At 42.2% G+C, this 12964-nt stretch overlaps 1 protein-coding gene across 1 annotated transcript in view; it reads left to right on the forward strand.

Moving 5' to 3' along the window:
• Positions 1-12964, forward strand: part of FRY (FRY microtubule binding protein) — a 590409-nt gene that overhangs the window by 159607 nt on the left and 417838 nt on the right. Inside the window, exon 3 of the mRNA XM_077484108.1 lies at positions 1820-1917. The gene's annotated coding sequence lies outside the window, so the exon portion shown is untranslated. The remainder of the gene's footprint in view (positions 1-1819; positions 1918-12964) is intronic.

Below are 12964 nucleotides of genomic sequence, written 5' to 3' on the forward strand. Positions count from 1 at the left end.
CTCTAAAGGAGAGAGGTTCAGGTGGGGAGAAGGTGACTGCCTCTCCCCAGCAAAGGCTACCACGTAGCCTCAGGTGCCAGACCTGAGGGCCTGAAGCCTGAAAGCTACAACCCAGGGTTCCTGTGCAAGCTGACTGAAGGAGGAAGTCTATGGATCTGGTCTTATGTCACTGGTATAGAGTATCGCTTAGAAGCTAGAAGGAGGCTACCAGCTGTCTCTGGACATTTTATGAGTACAGACCCTGAAGGGATCCTTGAGACTGAGTTTGTGTTGCTGACTGTGTGTTGTTTCCCCCCTCTGGTCCTAGAAGTCAGCATACTGGGTGTGAGCCAAAGGAGACACTGGCTAGTGTCTTGAAGACTTAAAGTGGAGTTCCACCCATATTTTTCACACCTCACTTAATGTGCATCCTTAAAATGAATTGGCAATTTTTTTTTCTGTTCACTTACCTGATTTAGGCCTATATCTAATTTCACTTCCGCCTTTAGGGGCCGTGGCGCCATACATCGTTTCCGGTTTTGCATTTGCTCCTGGGAGATCTTGGTCAGCTTGACATGGCACTGCTCCTGTAAAAAATTAACATTTGTGTCTATGGAAAGTCTTGGTCAGCTTGGTATGACTGTGCCATGTCAAGCTGACCACGATTGCATCGCACTGCACATGAGCGAGATCGGCAGGTGCATGCTGGGTAGCCATCGTGCACAGATCCAGGATCCAGGAAGAAGGACACTGATGCCCACACTGGAGATGGCCATGCTGTGCAGGATCTTCACAAAGTAAGAAAACGATGCTGCACAAATAGAAAACTGAGCATATTTTACAGCATACCTTTGTTACATTGCACGAGGCATGAGTATTCTAGGGGTATTTTTGATCTTAAAAGTCATATTTTGTCCAGAACTTCACTTTAAGTCCACTGACAAAGTCCACTGAGTCTCTTCTGCTACAAAGGGACTTGTTCTTCCATACAGATGCTGTATAGTTCAGCAGATAATCTGCTCCACAGTTCTACAGAGAGAGAGTTGTCCTCGCTTATGCATAGTTCATTTGGAGTATCCTACTAATTGTTTTCTCCTATCCAAGTTCTCCAAATAAAATATAAAAACAAATCCCCTAGACTGGTCATTGGAGACAAGGAGTGGAAGACTGTGTGCACCTAGCTGTGTGAGAATACCATGTAACTGGCTGCAGGATAATCAGCGGGAGACCCAGGTACCGTTATTCCAGCAGTTCTCGTGGGAATAGTGCTACACAGCCATTTAAAAAAATAAAACTGATCCAAATTCAACATATAGTATTTCCCACAGAGGAATCTGTGCTTGTGAAAAGCCAACCTGTGAAATCTGAGTTGCACAGGTCATTTGGTTATAAACTACTTCCTGGTGCTTGGTGATCGTCCTAGTGATGTCACATGCAATGAGTCTTACCCAGAAATGTTGGCTATTTTTAAATTACCGGTAGTTTCTTTCAGCTGAATACAGAGGTAGGGGAGTAAATAAATGGTTACCATGTACTGCTGGAGATGGAGGGGATTAAAAAAACAAAACAAAAAAAACGTTGCTTAGGCCTGCATGTCATCATGGGGAGGGTCAGAAGACCCAGTCAAGTTTTCATATACATAATCTTAAAATAAATGTTAAAGGCCAACATCTCTCGAAACAATCATTTTGACTGGACCTCATTAAGTTACTTAATAGTTACTTTTGGAGCTCTAGCGGCAAGATTTCTTTACAGTAGTGTCTTTCCCTGCCAGTCAAGACCATATTGAGTTTGTAAAGCACTTTTCTGAATCCTAAAAATATATATTTATTCTCTACAGGATAGAAGATCAATTGGGGGTGCGTTATGCCATAATATGACTTGATCATTGGACAGGACTGGAAAAAAAAGAAGGTGAAGAAGTCCTGGGAAAATATAGTAAGTCAGCATGTCTATATTTAACAAGTTCACCCTTCGTATCTTCGTTCCCAGTCCCCTGGACACTACCAATCATTGCCCACAACTGATACATCCACCTTCTGGGCAGTCCCAAAACCATGCCTATTTTCTGTCCGATCTTGCTCCTAATTATGCTGAAACTACCTATTAGCAGCTGTGATTACCTCAGCTAATAGCCTTATTTGAGTTAATGCACATGCCCAGTAACTCAAATATGGAGGAAGTTGTGAACTTAGCACATAATTCGGGAAGAATCATCAGGACAATAGCGAGACATACTGGACTGTCCAACTAAATCCGGGACAGTTGACTTCTGAGCATGTCATTTAATTATCTATTAATCGGAACAAGCAGTTTCTTGACAATTCTGCTTTACCAGCATGATTATTGCCGTCTGCGACTTTGGCCCAGCTCTAAATCATATAATGCCTTAGGATTCCCCCATTCTTATATTGATGTAAATAGTAGTATTTTCATTGTTGAAGGTTATTCTTATTCTATTGATAAAGCCTTTAGAGATTTCAAAATATGTTTGTCCTTTGGATTCATCATTGGGATGATCAGCATCACATGAGGTGTCAAGTGTTTCATTTCGTTGCGGGAAGTACATGAAATACCCTTCATACAATGTTTCTCATCCTGGTCAACTCTTCTATTGTCATGACACCTCTCTGGTTACAGGAAACAGCTGTGAGATGTAAATAATAAGTCATTCACTTTCCTTTTGTGCATATGGGAATATAATAGACTGGTATTAACAGACTGCATGACTTGTTTCAATAGAGTGTGTCAGATCTAGGCTCTAGTTACTGTAGTGTGACATTTTCATTTATATGGCCATTGCTCTTAAAGGGGTTTTTTCCTTTCACCAAGAAAACCCCTCCAGTGTTTGTCAGATGGCACACCTCAATATATGTTGTACAATACATCTCCAGATTTCATGAATAAAGGTCAGTGAACCCCAAATGATCACAGAGACTTGTTTTGCTTTGTCACTGCTGATTTTTAGTTCTTCTTTTCTACAGGATATTTTTCACTTCTGCCTGCTGGTGCTGAGTGTTCCAGGCAATTGTGTGGAAGATCGAATAGCCAAAGTTATGAATATGTATGTCTCCCGGGTCAACCAGTGGTTTATGGTCAGTAGTGCATTGGCATACCTCCCAACTTTCTGAATTGGGAAAGAGGGACACCTATTAGCAAAAGTATGTAGGTACAGGGCACACTCGCTTCCACACCCCCTTAAAAAGAATTATACAAACAAAATGATTGGTAAACCCACAAGTGATTTTTTTACCCCTACTATTCCTTTATATTGGCTTTTTAAATTTACAAATACAGCAATTTAGAAATTGGGTAAAAAGGTTTAGCACTGTAAAATGTTTTAATAGATAAATAGTGCATTTTATATACAACTATATAGATCAAACAAAAATGAAGGACAGATGAAGAGGAAGGAGGGACATTGTTCAAAATGAGGGATAATTGTCCCTTGAAATCAGGGACAATTGGGAGCTATGCATTGGTAAGTGATACATTTCTTGGGGAACTGTCCTCTCTTGCTTCCCAGGCCTTGTCTGGAAAGGTGTGTAAGCTGTTGTTCCTCACCTTCCATGCCTGCTACTTGCGGAGGACACCTGCTTGGGAAAGTAGGCCTAAGGCTAGTAGGCCTAAGGCTAGGGCTTGAAGCATGCATGGCCTGATGGGGGATGTTGCCCAGGAGGGGGTGAAGCTGGAATCTTGGTTGGCGCAAAAGGTAGGAGAGTGTTCTGAAGTGTAAGATAAATGTTTGTAAATTCTGCAAGAGGATGGAGCCTTGTCCAAAAGGTTCATGTGCTACAACTTATTATGATCAGAATAAAACAGAGCTCTGCTCTGGCTTAAAGGTTATTTTTTTGTGCAAGAGGTATTTTTGGAGTTTGCACAATATTCAGGTGCCATATACCCTAACCCTCTTTCCCTGAAAAAGCTATAATAATGTCCAAAAGTGACTGAGGCCCATCTGTTCACATCATCACAGTCAAGAATCCAGCACTGAGGTGAAATGTTGGCCCACCCGATCTCTAGGAGTCTTAATAGTCTCCGGGGGTTATTGATGCGACAATAATATGAGATTTTGTTAATTTCTTTTAGATCTATGTTAACTGCTCATACAGAAATACAGCAATGAAATTTTGCCTCCTGTGTTTACATCAATAGCTATATTACTAGCAAATGCTTTATAAACTGATATGCTGCAGGTAATACTTGACAAACATCTGAGATTACAAAATGAACATAATACAATAAAGTAAAAAAAATAAAAAAGAAAGAAAAAACACGATGGCAGAAAGATTTAGACTACCATTACATTGCTGACCTCCCTAAAAATGCTAGTCACTTGGTTGTCTCGTTTACCTACAGAGGCCCAGAACAAGTGTGCAGCTTCATATCCATATTTTCTTTCTGCCAAGCTGGATAAATGTAACTGTAAAAATATCAAAACCTGGAATCCATCTTTGTGATGAATTGTAATCTCGTTTCTTGTATAGTACATTGGACAACACCAACAATGATAGATGTCTATCATCTGTTATCTTCAGTTTCAACAGTTGGGCTGCCTATCTGGTAGGAAAAACTACAGCAGTTGAGCTGGATTATAAAATGTTACCCTTTTAGACAATTGTTCTCTGATATTAATGTAACAGCATTTTTATAGCTTGAAGTATAAAAAGTATAAGTAGGAAAAAAAAATGATAGATAGATATAGATATAGAGATATATATATAGAGAGAGAGAGAGAGAGAGGTATTGTCTGCACATACCAGCTATGCCAAGACATATGAAGTATTTTGAAGCTACTGGATAATATAAGCAAAAAATATTTTCTAAAGAAGTTTGGAAGTTTAATGCATACATTGTGTTCTCTTGCTCGCCTGCAGGGGGTGCCCTTTACTTTTCACTTTCACATTCTTCAAGTCTTTAAACAATAATGCAATACTTTAGCTATTAACGCTCATTGAATGGGATGTGTAATAGAGATATGTATACTGATTAGTGTTAATCTACATTTAATCTTGATCAAATACCCATATCATTAAAGATTTTGCCAGTTTGTGCCAAGACAATTCCCACCATTATTGGTGAAGTTTGGAAGGGTTCCCCAAGAGTCTTGCTTTCTGATTATCCCAAGTGCCTATGTGCTCTTTTTCTACGGCCATTCAGGCAGCAGTGGTCACTTTCTCTCAGTCAGTGTGTTAGGGCTGCTGTAAATGTAGTAACATGATAGTGATTCATCAGTGTCACAGACAAGTCATTTGCCATTTTCTGTTGCTCACAACTCAGTCTTGGCTGTCTGTAATTCTTTTCACTATAAGCTTAAACTCACTGCGGGGTCATTTTTTTTTTAAACTGGAGCACACAGAATTTGATGCAGCTGTGCATAGTAACCAAGCAGCTTCTAACTTTGGTATTTATAAGTAAGTAAGCATTGACAATATAACCTAGAAGTAGATTTTTTACTATTCACAGTTGTGCCAGATTCTGTGTGTTCCAATTTTAGTAAATCCTTGCTTTACACAAGCAGAAGAATCTTTATTTTCATCCACATGACTGTCTGTCATTCTCAGATCTCATTAGACTCAGCTGGAAATAACTCACTTAAAAATAAGAATCATTATCCTGGTGTTTTTAGCTTGTGAAATGAGCCTTTAGTATCCTGTAAGTGTAGAAAAGGGCTTTGTGTATACTATATACAGTACAATAATATATAATATAGCCGGCCAACCCATAAAATCCAAGTTTCTGCATCAACCGTGATGGAGGATGGCTCCTGGCAGGTATGTTCCTGGCTGGGCACTGGTAGGGATGTTCCTGGCTGGGTACTTGTAGGGATGCTATGGCTGGGCACTGGCAGTGATGTTGCTATCTAGGTTCTGGTAGGGATGCTGCTGGTCCAGCGCTAATAGGGAGGCATCTGGCTCATTACTGGTAGGAATGGTCCTGGCCAGTTGCTGGTAGGGATGCTTCTCTCTGAGTGCTGGTAGGGATGCTGCTGGCTGAGAGCTCATAGGGATTTTCCTGGCTGGTAGAGATATAGAGATATTTCTGGGCGGTCGATGGTAGGATGCTTCTGATCAAGAACAGTAAGGGATGTTTCTGGTTGACCCACCTGTAGGGATACTATTTATTTATTTATTACAGGTACTTATATAGCGCCATCAATTTACGCAGTGCTTTACATATACATTGTAAACAAACATCAGTCCCTACCTTCAAGGAGCTTACACTCTATGGTCCCTAACTCACATTCATACATACACATAATAGGGCCAATTTAGAATCCAGTTAACCTACCAGCATATGTCTTTGGAGTGTGGGAGGAAACCGGAGTACCTGGAGGAAACCCATACAGGGAGAACATGCAAACTCAAGGCAGATAGTGTTGTGGTTGGGATTCAAACCAGCGACCCTTTTGCTGCTAGGCGAAAGAGCTAACCACTACACCACTGTGCTGCCCATTGGTTATGTGCTTGAAGGAGAATACTGGTAGAGATGCTTGTAGTTGAACGCTGGTTGGAATCCTCCTGTTTGAGCACTTGTAGGGATGCTTGTGGTTGAGTTCTGGTAAGGATGCTTTTGGTTTATTGCTGATTGGGATGCTCCTGTTTGAGTGCTGGTAAGAATGTTTGTGTCTGAGTACTGATGAGAATGCTTCTGGTTGAGTGGTTGTCTGAGCACTATTAGGGATGCCCATGACTGAGCGCTAGAAGAGATACCTGAGGCAGAGTTATGGTGAAAATGAATTCATCACAAAACGATACTACCCCATGACTGCTGAGGTGCAATGAGCCCAGGTACAATAAACTGTAACATATCTGTATGGCCGACTTTTAGCCCTTGCCCCTTCACCCATTAAATAACACACTTACAACTGTGAAGTTGGAAAGGGCAAGGCCGCAGCTTTATTAAATCCAACACATAACATCGGAATACTTTCAAACAGTGCCTGTCACAGTTATACTGTGAGCACATAATTCCAAAAAGGGAAGGAGATAAGAAGGGGCCTGTCCTTACCATAAGTGCTGGACAGGCCGTCTGCTTCCCATTTCCGTCAAGAGCATATCCCCATAACAGCCATTTTATGCAGGCAAGGTCAAGAAAACCACAGCAAGCTGTGACATACCAACGAAAAATAGGGCGGGAGGGTGGGCAGCTCTTCCAACCATGCTTCCAGAAGGATCCAGAATCCCCTGGAGCAATACTTTTACCGAGCTCAGGCCCAGTCCGTCCCCCTTCACAACCAATCCTTAGTGACCCCTCAGTCACCTTGACCCTCCCTTGTCATGCCCCCATCAGTCAAGGCTCTCTTTCCCTAATGGGCTCAAAAGGACTTCATACGTTACACCATTGGGAAGCCATGCCTATGTTAGTTAGCCCTGAACTACCAAATAATTTGTTACAATGTCAACATATTTATAACAGAGGAGCGAAAAGTCAGCCACGTTGGAAGTCATTGCCAATCTTGAAGTAAACAGAATGCCATTCACCTTCACAACTGCCGAAGAGGAGCACTTAGAGTACTATTTGGCTGTCAAAATAACACTTAACAATTATAATATGCTTCTCCAATGCTGTAACATTCAACAGCAGCATTATAGTTGTTCTCCACTAACATAATACTCCAATAATTGTAGCATCATAAAAGCCCCCTACTGCTATTATCATATCCTTTGGCCATCATTATAATGAAACCATGCATTTCCCTACAACCTTCACCCAGTGTGTTCCCTCATATTGCATATAAAAAGCTCAATTACCCTCATGCTAAGTAGAAATGGAATAATCAAAATGATTTATGTTCTGAATTGTGGATATATATTAGACACTATGGAGAAAACATAACTTGTAAACTCTATTTCTGGAGTTGAATACCGGTAAATCTATATTCTGGGAAGGTGCTGGTAATTCACAAGAGAGATGCAGAGAGATGCAGAGACGGTACAGTAGACAAGACAGAAGAAATGTATAAAATGAAGAATTCATCTGTATACATACAATCCAAACACTCATCTTTGTTTATAACGTACTAAAACAACAGCTCTTCAAGCTTGCAAGTGCCTGATAGAACAAGATTGATTTTTGATCTCCTATTTAGGCTAGGAAATGTAATAGAAAGGCCGTGCAGCTATTAGCCCAACAGTAGGGCAGCTAGGCAGCTTCACTGACCAATAGGGTGGCACAGGAGGCATTCAGGACTCACAGTACGAAAGTTGAGCTAAAGTCCCTGCTGGTACTTTTAAGTAATTTCAGGTTACCTTTAAATGTCAGTTTACTCCAGAATGTGGTGTAGGAAAACCTGCGTTCCATGCTCATTTCCTGCACTGTGTTCAAAACGCACTGCACTTGTGATCTGCAGCAGGTGTCGGTACAATGCTAATGACAACCCAATCGGAGGTCACAAATGCAGTGCGTTAGCCTGCACCGGATCTCATGGTACAAGTACCATGCAATCCGATTCCTCTGCATTTGCAAAGTAGTGCATGCACTTCTTTTGCAGTGGTCCATTCGGATGAATGGGCTAAAATCGCACTGCACCCAGATAACATGAATTGCACAGAAACATAGCGCATTCCTGTGCAATTCATGGTGTCAACTGGCCTAAAGGAACTCTACAAAATAATATCTGCAGCAATATTTTCTATGAGGAAGAAATACACTGTTTATTCCTCCAACAGTTAGGCACTTGTGGAAGAATTCAAAAGCCTAGGACTGTGGCCTTTTCTCCTTTTTTACATGCAGTAGCTGGGCAAGCCTGTGTAGCCCTCTTTATGGGAGGGGGTACAATGTGAGAAATGTTCCTTCCCGAACAGAATATTGTGCTAAGGCCTGGTTCAAACCTATGCATTTTTCTGTGCGTTTTCAGTTTTTCAGAAACACACTACAGTCCTTTTAACATGGTTTCCTATGGGTCATGTTCACATCTGTGCATTTTATGGAAAGGACCAGGGACTTTTTTTCAGATTTTTGGTTCCATAGACTTTAATGGATAAAAAATGTGTATTGAAAAACGCAAAAAGCACTTGGAATATGCAAACTGAAAAAGGTGTGAACCAGGCCTAAACCTGGAGGGAAATAAAAGAACCAGAACCTTCACTAAGTGGAAGAGTGCATTTAGAAATCAAATTGGCAGTGCCTCCCCCCAGAACAGGGCATCTGTGAGCAGAAGGGATTGGGAAACTAACCAATAATCTAATCAAAGTGTAGCGCTGGCTCCTGATGAGCATACGCTATATGTTTTTCAAAGTTAAACTTCCTGAGACCGCAGTTTGGTTTTGGGGCTAATTTGCCAAATTGATGGTTTCAGTACCAGTCCAGTTGGGTTGAACTGGATTCTCCTTGGCCGCAGGTGTCGCTGTCACCATCAGCAAGAGTAAGAACGCAGTCTAGCTGGGTGTATTGAATGCCACGCTTCTTTCGGAACCAGCCCAGTGGGAGTGTTCTCCTGCTGTGCATTCTGGTAGGTGCTATTTAAGGTACCAAGATCACGGGGTCTGGAGTCTGGAGATTATTTTCTGTCTGTTTAGTTCTGGTCCTCCTGACCAGCCCCATGGCCCTCCTGGCCTGGGGTGCAGAACCATGCATTTCCAAGTCTTGGGGCTGGCTAGCCCGAGGCAATGCAACTGCAGGGACAGGCCTGAATGGATCTCAGGGCCTATTGATTCAAAGGTGGTCTGGTGCCATCTCATCTAAGGGAGAAGCCCAGCAACTGGAGAAACCCCAGGGGAGGACTCTTCAGGAGAAGGCCGTGCATAAGGCTGGCTTCTCTGAAGGAGCCTGGAGGCTCAGTTGAAGGACACTTCATGGATCTACACTCATACAGTATCGCCGTATCGGCTGAGAGATACTGGTACCCTATGATAGCTCTTTAAATTTATCTATGTCCCTCAGTTTCTCAAGTATTCTACGCTCAAGTCTGTGGCAGAGACTTTACTTAACACCCTACCTGCTGCTAGGCCTAGTGAGAGGAGGTCTATCCGGGGGTTGTAAAATCCAGCTGTGAAGCAGTTGTTATTCTCTGGATTTTTCCTATAAGAGACTTTCCATTTCTGCAGTCCAAAGTACCTGAACTTATTCCTAACCCTCTACCTTAAACTGAGAGACTCTGTTTCTGCTTCAACTAAATAACCCAAAAGAGGATTCAGTGTCAATTTCCACATTTCTTTGGGCCATCTACCACGGAAAACCCTAGATGGAGAAGCACTCAAGAAGGTAGCGGTAAGCCCAATAAAACCAGCAGCTCCTTCAGGGGTCAGTGCTACAAAAGTAATTAAGAAAAGGAGGAACTACTACAGCCAGCATATAACCTTATCCATGAATATATAGACATATTCCAGTAAGGCAATAATATGAGCTTTATAAAAAATATATATAAAATAATAGTATGTATATTCAATGTACAAAGAGGTAGTACTAGCAATGGGGGGGGGGGGGGGTTATGCACCTGATTAGAGCCAGAGCTCTAATAGGCTTCAAAAAAGGGTGGTCTCGGGGTGCAGAGCAAGTGCACAGGGCGGGGAGGGGGTGGCATCCGTAACCTGTCCGACCGGGGGGGATGGGGGCTGGCGGTGGTTGGATTGTTTGTTACCACTGAATGGGGCCAACAGGAATCATGCACACATACCCAGGTATATATAGTTATTAATAAAGATACCTCTAAATAAATATATAGAAAAAATATATAAATATATAGATAAATGTTACAGAAAAGTCCAGTAGCAGGGGTCCCTGAAGATGATCACGATGTGTTGTCCATCTTGGCATCAAAGACCTAAAGACAGAGTATGCAATGATGGAGAGATCTTCCCACTGTTGTCCAACCAATCTGGAATGTAGCTTCTCAACTGCAGAAACCATGGTGCAGCACTGGAACTCGGAATCAGCCTAATCTGCATCTTAGTCCCTAGTAGTTTGTAATCTGCCATGCAACTGGACCTCAAACTACCTATGGGCTGTTGGATGCTTAACCTGGCATTTGCCTATGCTGGTTACTGAGCCCTAAGCTAACGCTAGCTATAGAATCGCAGACCAGGTAGGACAGGGTTAACTAGAATAACAGGAGCTGCATATAAATTCTATTGCCCTAAACAGGTTTATCTACTAGCATACAGCAAAGTACCATCACACACACACACATTGTGTCATACTATGTGGTATAGTGCATGTAATTTAGCAACAAAAGGGACAGATATACTTCTGTCACCGACCTATATATACATACATACACATACTCATATACACACACACACACACACACACACACACACACATCTACCTGGAATCTATGAACAAAAATAGTACAATGAAAGAAATAGGAACACTTGGCTAAGTAATCTGGATCAGCAGCAGCTCCTTCATGGTAGGACATGTGGTCTCAGACTCTCTTTCCACAACATACTTCCTCCCTCTGGGGTTTCCAATCCAACCAATCAGAGACTGTCATATTAAGCAGCCCAGTTATTTACAAATATAGACATTAGAGGGCAGCAGATCCCTACACCTGAAAGGAACAGAAACCATTTGTATTCCCATATACTTTATGGAGTTCTCCTTCTTGCTCCAATAGCTGAGGCAAATACTGGCATCACAAGGCTACTTATGACACGCTGTGAGCTTAAACAGTGCAAAATGAGGGTAACCAAAATTGTCAATAATAGACGACTAAATGCCAAAATTACCTTACAGCTCATCTGTTTAGAATTAACCATAAACGAGGGACTTAGAAATATTTCTCTCACCCATCATGTTTTGTACAATTGTTGTTTGCATATATGTACATGCCCTATGCAAGCGTTTGCATGTATATGCGTGTGTGCGCAGCAACAGAGGTGCTTTTATTTATTTTTATTTCATTTATTACATTTTTTTTTTTTTACTTTTGTTTACACTTAGCTTTATTGCTATCACAAGGTGGCTAACAAGCCTTATATGTGATAACATTAGGCAGGTGACTAGTATTTGCCCTGTAATTTGCTTTAGCTGATCACAGTCTGACTGCTTGATCCGCTGTTTACCTGTTTTTTAGGCTGGAAATTTGGCAGCTCTGAACCCAGATGCATTTAGGTCTGAGAGCTTCTGGGTTCATGCTTTGCAGAGGAAATGGGAGAATTGACCATCTTGATGCATTTTTCTGTGATCCAAGGGGTCTTATGTGGAGTGGGAGGGCCTGGGAAACATAGAAAGGGGGCCCAGGGGGGTAGAGGGCACGGTGGCCAAGACCATGCAGCGGTTTAACGGGACAGGTTCCACTCAGAACAGGCCTCACTTTGATCGGCCAAAGAAGTTGAGTACATATCCAGAGGTTGTCTTTGGGACATAGACATATGGACATGGATTACTGGAACCATGTCCTGTGGTCTGATGATACCAAGATAAACGTATTTGGTTCAGATGGTGTCAAGCTTGTGTGGCGGCAACCAGGTGACACAGACAAAGCAAAGCTGTCAAGCATTGTGGTGGGAGTGTCATGGTCTGGGGCTGCATGAGTGCTGCCGACACTGGGGAGCTACAGTTTATTGAGGGAGCCATGAATGCCAACATGTACTGTGACATACTGCAACAGAGCATGATCCCCTCCCTTCAGAGACTGGGCCGTAGGGCAGTATTCCAACATAACTACCCCAAACACACCTCCAAGACAACCACTGCCTTGCTAAAGAAGCTGAAGGTAAAGGTGATGGACTGGCCAAACATGTCTCCAGAGCTAAACCCTATTGAGCATCTGTGGGGCATCCTCAAATGGAAGGTAGAGGAGCGCAAGGTGTCCAACATCCACCAGCTCCGTGATGTGGTCATGGAGGAGTGTTAAAGGACTCCAGTGGAAACCTGCTCTGGTGAACTCCATGTCCAAGATGGTTAAGGCAGTGCTGGAAAATAATGGTGGCCACACAAAATATTCACACTTTGGACCCAATTTGGACATTTTCACTTAGGGGTTTACTCACTTTTGTTGCCAGTGGTTTAGACTTTAATGGCTGTGTGTTGAGTTATT

Source organism: Lithobates pipiens, unplaced genomic scaffold (assembly GCF_037356315.1).
Source record: "Lithobates pipiens isolate NorthernLeopardFrog02 unplaced genomic scaffold, aLitPip1_a1.2 Scaffold_16, whole genome shotgun sequence".
In the NCBI taxonomy this organism is placed as follows: Eukaryota; Metazoa; Chordata; class Amphibia; order Anura; family Ranidae; genus Lithobates; species Lithobates pipiens.